Below are 9,824 nucleotides of genomic sequence, written 5' to 3' on the forward strand. Positions count from 1 at the left end.
GAAAAAACAGTAAAATGAAAAACCAAAGTACATAGTCTTCTTATGTCATGTAGCTAGTAAGCATTCAATTTGATAAACAAGGTCTAGACATATTCAAACTAGACAAACCATGTATCTACCCCTAACCCCTAAACTCTGTCTTATGAAGTCTAGCATGAAGAGAAGTGGTTTTGGGTTTCAAACATGGAAATTTCAAAAACCTCCCAATAAACTTCATTTTCGAGTGACTAAGAAGGATACAAGCTTCCCTTTTCATTTTCATGTTTTAAACTTGTTTAAATTATCTTGGTCAAATCACATAGTCTTCTTATGTCATATAGTAAGCAAAGCACATATAGTCTTCTTATGTCATATAGTAAGCATTAAAATTGATAAACAAGGTCTAGACATATTCAAACTAGGCAAATCATGGATCTACCCCTAACCGCTAAATTCAGTCTTATGAAGTCAAGCATGAAGAGAAGTCATTTTGGGTTTCAAACATGTAAATTTCAAGAACATCCCAAAAGCTTCATTTTAGAGTGACTAAGAAGGATCCGTGATTACCTTTTCATTTTCTTGTTTCAAACTTGTTTGAATATTGGTCAAACCTATGATTTGACCAAAAGATTCAAATGGGCATAACAATTCAGAAAAAATCAAGAGAATGAAAAAACAAAGGACATAGCATTCTTATGTCATATATATAGTAAGTATTCAAGTTGATAAACAAGGCCTATACATATTCAAACCAGAAAATCATGTATATATCTAAACCTAACTTAACCCTAATTAAACTCTGTCTTATGAAGTCAAGCATGCATGAAGAGAAGTGGTTTTGGTCTCAAACATGGAAATTTCAAAAACCCTCCCAAGAGTTTTGGAGTGACTAAGAAGGATAGATGCTTAATTTTTCATATTCATGATTTAAACTTGTTCAAATCTTGGCCAAACCTAGAATTTGACCAAGATTCAAATGGGCATAAAAATTCAAAAAATCAAAAAAAATATGAAAAACCAAGGTCTTATTATGTCATATATATAGTAATCATAAACAAGGTCTCTAGACATATTCAAAACATACAAATCATGTATCTACCACCTCTAACCCTAATCTCTGTCTTATGAACTCAAGCATGAAGAGAAGTGGTTTTGGGTTTCAAACATGGAAATTTCAAAAACCTCCCAAAAACTTCATTTTAGAGTGACTAAGAAGGATACAAGCTTCCCTTTTCATTTTCATGTTTTAAACTTGTTTAAATCTGGGTCAAACCTAGGATTTGACCAAAAGATTCAAATGGGCATAAAAATTCAGAAAAAAATCAAAAGAATGAAAAACAAAGGACATAGCATTCTTATGTCATATATATAGTAAGCATTATTCAAGTTGATAAACAAGGTCTAGACATATTCAAACCATAAAATCATATATATATCTACCCCTAACCCTAAACTCTGTCTTATGAAGGCAAGCATGCAGGAAGAGAAGTTGTTTTTGGTTTCAAACATGGAAATTCAAAACCACGAGCTTCATTTTGGAGTGACTAATTAAGAAGGATACATTGTTACTTTTTCATATTCATGTTTTAAACGTGTTTAACTCTTGGTCAAATTAACCTAGGATTTGACCAAAATTCAAATGGGCATAAAAATAAAAAAAATGAAAAACCAAAGCACATAGTCTTCTTATGTTATACATTAAGCATTCAAGTTGATAAACGTACAAAGGTCGATCTAGACATATTCAAACCAGAAAAATCATGTATCTACCCCCTAACCGTAAACTCTGTCTTAATTAATTATGAAGTCAAGCATGAAGAGAAGTGGTATTGGGTTTCAAACATGTAAATTCCAAAAACCTCCCGACCACGAGCTTCATTTTGGAGTGACTAAGAATGATCGATTTTACTTAGGTATGTAGTATTGTACATCACAAATGTGAAATGAAACAGATGATGTCAATATCTATAAATCCTAAACCCTAATTATATTAAACCCCTAGACCCTAACACAAAACCTTGTATATAAACCATAAACCTATATATCACTACCAAAAAATGAGTCATGCGATTCAAATGTTTGGCATTGTTTTCTCGTAGCATGCAATGCTCCCACACACACTTCTGGGTAAGCGAGGCCTCAAACACATGGTGCAAAAAATATGCAGGGTTCTTGTCTTAAAAATAGAAGTGTATATATGCCATGTTTATTTGGTATTATCCATAGAGGTATTATGAACCACAAATGATATGACTATGCATGCTTTGTTTCGATCTTTTCTATCAAGCCCCACAATAACTTATTAATTCGGCTTGTTTTGAAATTTAGATACGTCGAGCAATCTCATGATGCTCTCGCCCTTCTTGTTTTAATTTGTTCTAGTAGGAGGGTGCAGTGCATGTGTTTGGCCATTATTATATAAAATGTACTTGGCTCGATCCACACATTCAGGTCACACACCCATGTATTTTTTAAATTATTAGTTTGATCTGTACTTCATGTACACACTGTATCAAATTTGCATTTTATCGGATTTAGCCCAAGAAATTGTATATATATGGATGCACATTGAGATAATTCATGAAACCTTGGAAATGGTCATCCTGTCATGCATGTTTCCCCGCGAATGAAAACTTGATTGGTGGTAGACAAGCAAAAACACATTTACGGGCGACAACCCAAAATGCACATATTTTGCAAAGTATTCATGCGTGCATGATGAAAAGTTAAAATATATACATAAAATTGGGCCATGATTCAAAAGTCTGGCATGGTTCTTGTGTAGTGGTACGAAGCTCACATGCATGTGGGAGGAAATTTAGTTGGACGAAGTCCAACATGGTGCCAATCTAATTGAGGGTTCTTCTCTAAAACACTGGTATGGCATGTTTGGTATTTTCCCTATATATATGTACAAAATGATGAATAATCCATGTTTTTAGATTGCCTTTTTTGAATCACGTGTGCCTTGATTTCAAATCTAGGTCAAATCACTGGGGGAGGGGGATGAATGTGTTTCTTTTTGATGCATCGCTCGTATTTCCGAGTTTTTTTTTGGGTCCCACAAATTAAGGGTAGCATCACCCCCCCTCCCTTCCCGCAGTAAAAGTTTTAAGCGAGTAGTAGAATGGCATGACCAACTAGTTTCAAGTAAAAGTTTGAATATAACCAAAATATACCAATTGATTGATGAGTTAACTTGGCTTCATGGAAAAAATAATGTCTTGTAAATGAGATAACTTGGCTTTCCTACCCTTGGATCCATAGGAAACTATGGAGTACTAATACATTATAATAATCACCCGAGTACACCAACTGGTCTGTCACTTACGTGTGGTTCCCATGCGTGAGGTCGCACACTTCAGTGAGCACAGGTCATGTGTCCACTAGTCTAGAGGCTCCAGTTAAAAGAAGAGCCCTCTATAAAGAAACATCAATCTCCATAAACATCAATCTCCCATCTCAGTTCTCAGCTTTTCACTGCTCCCCCCTCGCTCGCGCCGCCGCCACAACCCCCCGCGCCCCTTTCCGATCCCTCATCAGATCTTAGACTATGGAGTTGCCTGTGCCGAAGAAGCAACCTCTGAAGCCGACGATCCAGTGCATCAACGACTGGTGCGGGAGGGAGTTCCCTTACAACAAGGAAGACAAGCACATGATGGCGTGCCCGCACGGCTCTTGCTTCTGCACGCACCCCGGCTGCGAATTCGCCGATTCGCAGGTACCGTTCATCCTACACCTCAGAGAAGCCCACTTGACCGTTGTGGATAGGTTCCCGTACGACGAGGACTTCGGATTGGTTCATCTGAAGGTGCCGGCACCGGGCTCGCCAAAACAACAGTTCATCGGCTACGGGACGGATGGCGCAGTGTTCGCCTTGCACATCCACCCTTGCGGCATGGACACCGCGGTATCCTTCGTGTGTGTCAGGCCGGCGGCGTGCAACTTGCCCCGGTATAGGGTGACGATGTGGGCGAACGGCCCGCCGATGCCGGGGCCGCGTAAGCTTACCGGGGAACACTTGTTTGGCGTGGTGAAGGCGGTATTAGAGCCGACGAGCAGCCCGACTCCGGGCATAGTTTCTTTGGGAGATGTCACTTCGTTCCTCTCGGTGCCGCCGCGGTACCTGTGCGGCAATGAATCATCGAAGCAGCTGACTATCTATTTGCGCATCGATAAGGAGTGAGTGAACATAACACTACCCTCAATCTTATTGGGACGATTGAAAGAACATCTCTCACATTATGTTTTGTGTGTTTGATGTCAATATATGTGATACACTAATGTTTGTTTAAGTGGTACAGGGATTACATAGATATTTATTCATGTGTGTTGGATATGGTCGTCTGTCAAAAGAATTCAGAAAAAGTTGGGCAGGCCGGATAATCCGGGCCGGATATTGTTGAAATATCCGGGCCCCTGATTTTGGCTAAGTCTCATGAGGAAAAGCAGCGCAGTATAGGGGCCGGATTTTTGCCCGGATATTGTCCCGGTATTGTACCAGGGCCAGAATATCCGGGCCGGATATTTTGGAAATATCCGGCCCCCTCGATTTTGGCTAAGGACTGGAAGAAAAGCAAGTCTGGGATAGGGCCGGACATTTGGCCGGATAATGTCATGGTTTTGTCCCGAAGGCCGGATTATCCGGGGGGGGGGGGGGGGGATTATCCGGCCCTTACTTAGGCCGGAATATCCGCCCCCCCGGAAGCTGCAACGGCTCAATTTTAAGGGGGGGGGGGTATAAATACCCCCCTTCTTCTACCTTGGTTGCTTGCTCAATCATTGCACAAGAAATCTGCCAAGCCACCTCCATTAGAGCCACCTCAAGAAACTCAAGATTTGCAAGATCTCCTTCCTCCCCCAACCAAAGCTCTTGATCTTTGGAGATTCGAAGGAGAAGACACCGATCTACATCCTCACCGAAGCGTTCTTCATTTCCCCCTCTCTTGTTTGAGGGATCTCATGCTAGTGTTCCTATTTGGTTCCCTAGTTGATTTGTGTTGATGTATTGTTGTTGATTCTTGTGTTGTAACAGATTTGGGAGCCTCCAATTTGGTTGTGGATGTGTGCCCCAAGAACCATGTAAAGGCTCGGTTTCCGCCTCGAGGAAATCCCTTAGTGGAAGTGGGCTAGGCCTTCGTGGCGTTGCTCACCGGAGATCTGAGTGAAGCCTTCGTGGCTGTTGGTTTGGCTTTCATAGCAACCACACTCCTCCAAACGTAGACGTACCTTCTTGCAAAGGAAAGGAACTACGGGAATCATCTCCGTGTCATCGCGTGCTCCACTCTCGGTTACCTCTATCCTATTCTATCTCTATATTGCTTAGCTATATCTTGCTTAGTTGTTAGCCTTGTCATATAGGTAAATTCACTTAGTTGCATATCTAGAGAATTTTCCTTTTGTGTCAAGCCTAAATTGAAAAAGAACTAAAAATTGGTTAGCACCTATTCACCCCCCCCCCCTCTAGGTGCGGCATACGATCCTTTCAATTGGTATCAGAGCCTCGGCTCTTATTTCGGGCTTAACCGCCTAAGAGTATGCCGGAGGATGGACCATCGGAAGGGGAGACTAGGCCGGTCACCATGGATGATATCAATTCGTTGAAGTCATACATGGATGCTCAAACGGAAAGCATGAGAAAAATGATTTCCGAGCTTTTGACCCCTCCCCGTCCCGTGGCTCCCACCATAGAGGTTAATATCACAGATGCGGTTGTAGAGGGTGATACTTCGGTATTACCCTCCGCTACCGCACCCATGAATGGTGACAACTTAAACACTATCAAACCCCCCATTGCATCTCCCAAGGGAACTAGTGGGAGTGAGAGCTACAATCGAGTAGCTCCACCTTTCCAATCACCCGATATACCGGTTCCCCATCCTCATATAAACATCCGGGGCGACCCACCTAAGTTTTTCGTTAATGATTACGATACTTGGCAATTTGAGTTTAGCTCTCATGTTCGCAGTGCCTCCAATGAACTTTGGAGAATCATCGAGGAAGGCTTCAATCCTTACAACCCCAAGAAGTTGACTAGAAGAGAAGCGGTTGATAGTCAACTCAACAACACCGCCTTGCACATGATTCAAACCGCCGTGGGGACAAAGGAGTTGTCTCGTGTTCGGCATTTCACCACCGCCAAGGATGCTTGGGATGCTTTGGCCTCGGGTTGCATTGGAAGCGAGAGCACTAGAAAGAACAAGTATAATGCTCTTCGGAATAAAGCCGAAGGATTCATGAGGCTTCTGGATGAAGATCATGAAGACATGTATGGAAGACTTCTCACCATTGCCGACGCCTTCCGGATTGTTGGTGCCTCTCACATTAATGACTCTTGGATCAAGGAGAAGTACATTGAGTGCATGATGCCATTTGAGCCTATTGATGTCAAGACTCTTGTCGGAAGAGAATGCTATGCCTCTCTCACCTCTCAACAAGCCGTGCACGAGATGCAAGCTCTCAAGGTCCTTGAGCAAAACTCTCATGATTCCCGCAATTGTGCCATTGGAATGACAAAAGGGTCCAACCTTGCCTTGGTGGTCAACCCCGTGCAAGAAGTGATTCCTCAAGAATCTTATAGGGCATCTTGGAGCATGACCTACCCGGAAGACTTGGAACACCACTACCATGACCACATGGCATTCCATGCAAACACCTTTTGGATTGATCCGTCCAAGGCCAAGGAGGACAACATCAAGAGAAACAACTCAAGGGGTCCCTCAAGCTCGGGCCCAAGAACAAGATCTTGCTACAATTGCAATGACAAGTGCCATTTCATTGCCGAATGTCCCTATGAGAATAGGGAGACTAATGGTGGAAGGCTCATCCCCAAGGACAAGAGCAAAGACTCAAAGGGCAAATATTCAAAGCCCCCCAACAAGAAATTCTACAACAAGAACAAGAAGGGCAAGAGGCCCTCAAGGATTGTGCTAGTGGCTAATGAAGAATACTCTTCCGATGAGATTGCAAGTGCTAGTGATGATGATGAAGAGGAAAGCTCAAGAGAAGTGGCCGCCATTGTCACCACCAACATTCCCTCTTCCTCTCTCTTTGATTCACCCAATGAGAACCCTCAACGCAAGAATGCACATTGCTTCATGGCAAGGTCCACCTTGGACACATCTATTGTGCTATCAACTCAAGAAGAGTATACCTTCGGAGATGAAGATGTTGATGATGAAGAAGATGCAACCTCAAATGGATTGGTTGCCCTTGCCTCCCTCGCTACTAACTCTTCATCAACAAGTGAATCTCCCAATGAGGTCATTCATGTGGAGGAAGAAAGTTGCCTCATGGCTAAGTCTTCCGAGGTATCATCTCCTAACCCCTCTATGCCTAACATTGCTAATGATCTAGGGGTTGATCCCGCTAGTCTAAAAGTGAAACAAGAAATGCTAGAGTTTGATGATTTCATTAGTAACCTACAAGGTAACACTAAGAAGAATGTTTCAAGTCTCATGGTTCGTATGGCTCAACTAAATGATACTCTTGAGAAAAAGTGCCAAATAGAGAGAGAAGACTCTCTAGAAATACATGCTCTTAAAAATGCTCTTGACGAATGTCAAGAAACTATAGCATCTCTTGAAGAGAAGCTAGAAAGTCTTGAAGAACCTCAAGATAAACTTAACAAGCTCACTAAAGCTAGAGATCTTGCTAGAGCTAAGACTAAAGTGCTTATAAAGGAAAATGCCAAATTTGGTGTTGATCATGAGAAACTTGTGAAGGATCTAGATGAACTAGACAAGGCTCACAAAGCCTTGAAGAGTGAATACTCTCTCCTCTCCGAGTCTTATGAGCAACTTCAAATTAGGCTTGCTTCATATGACATACCTAGTACCTCTACTCCTTCATGTGATCATGCAAATATTATTGAGGAAAATGCTAGGTTGAAGGATGAACTTGCTAAGGCCTCCTCTCCCCAAAGTAAACTTTCCTTGGATGATCTTTTGAGTAAGCAAAGGTCAAACAATGGGAAGGAGGGACTTGGTTATAATACCAAGGCTAAAAAGGCAAACAAGAAAAAGACCAAGCCCGCACATGAGAAAGCTAATGGTGAAACCCGTAAGGGCAACACCATTAATGATGATGGTGCGGGAATAGATAACCCTCACTATGTTCTCTTTAAAGATTATTATGGTGATGTTTATGCTAAATATGTTGGCCCATATGATGGTTATGTTGCTTGGTCTATTTGGGTTCCAAAGACCCTTGTTGCTAACAAAAGAGGACCCATTGAAAAATGGGTACCTAAATCCAAGAATTGATCTCATGTAGGACTATGCCGCCGGAGGTTCAAAATGGGTACTTGATAGTGGATGTACAAGTCATATGACCGGCGGCAAGAACCTCGTCAAGGAGTTGAGGCCCAACATAAATCATATCACCGTCTCCTTTGGCGATAATTCTACATCCGAGGTATTGGGTTTTGGCAAGGTTGTGGTTGCACACAACATTACTCTTGTGGATGTCATGCTTGTCAAAACCCTTGGTTACAATTTGCTTTCCGTTTCCGCCCTTGGCAAGATGGGTTTCACCGTATTTATTGATAATGATATTGTGGTCCTCTTGTGGAGCAAGACTCTAAAAGTCGCATTCGTTGGGTATCGTGAACACAACTTGTATGTGGTGGACTTTTCGGGGACCACCACGACAAGTGCGATGTGCCTATTCGGAAAGGCGGACGTGGGTTGGTTGTGGCATCGCCACCTAGCCCATGTCAACATGAGAACTTTGCAAAGTCTTCACAAGGGGAACCATATTGTGGGACTAATGGAAAATGTGTCTTTTGCCAAAGATCGTGTTTGTAGGGCTTGTGTTGAAGGCAAAATGCATGACTCTCCGCATCCAAGCAAGACCATTATCTCTTCCAAGAGGATCTTGGAGCTCCTTCATGTGGATCTGTTTGGTCCCGTTACTCATGCAAGTCTTGGTGCGAAGAAACATTGCTTGGTGATTGTCGATGACTACTCAAGATACACTTGGGTCTACTTTCTCAAGACGAAAGATGAGACTCAACAAATTTTCATTGACTTTGCTACCGAGGTGCAACGCCAACACAACATCCTCATTATGGCAATAAGAAGTGACAACGGCTCCGAGTTCAAGAACTACACACTCAATGATTTTCTTAGTGATGAGGGGATTCGTCATCAATATTCCGCTGCTTACACCCCTCAACAAAATGGTGTTGCGGAGAGGAAGAAACGGACTCTTATGGATATGGCAAGGTCTATGATGGCGGAGTATAAATCCCGCTATAACTTTTGGGCCGAAGCCATCTCCACCGCTTGTCACTCCTCCAACCGGCTCTATCTCCGCAAGGGCTTGAACAAGACTCCATATGAAATACTCACCGGGAACAAGCCTAATATCTCATACTTCAAGGTGTTCGGGTGTAAGTGTTTCTACAAAATCAAAGGAGTTCGTTTATCTAAATTCGCTCCTAAAGCTTTGAAGGGTATATTTGTTGGTTACGGTGCCGAGTCTCACACTTATAGAATCTTTGATATAGCCTCCGGGATTATCATTGAATCTTGTAGTGTGAGGTTCGAAGAAAATGATGGCTCCCAAGTGGGGCAAGTTGATGTTTGTGCAGGTGATGAAATACCTCAAGATGCCATAGTAAGAATGGGTGTGGGATTTTTCCGCCCCATTGAGGGACACGGTGTGGCGTCTCGGGAAGGACTATGCTCTACCACGGTGGAGCCCTCATCTTCTCAACATCAACAAACCCCATCAAGTGAAGCAAATGATGCACCAACCCAAGAACAAGAACAAAACCCTCCCTCTAGTGTGCAAGATCAAGGACAAGATCAAGGTCAAGATCAACCAAGAATTCATGATGG

This window comes from Lolium perenne, chromosome 3 (assembly GCF_019359855.2).
Source record: "Lolium perenne isolate Kyuss_39 chromosome 3, Kyuss_2.0, whole genome shotgun sequence".
Lineage (NCBI taxonomy): Eukaryota > Viridiplantae > Streptophyta > Magnoliopsida > Poales > Poaceae > Lolium > Lolium perenne.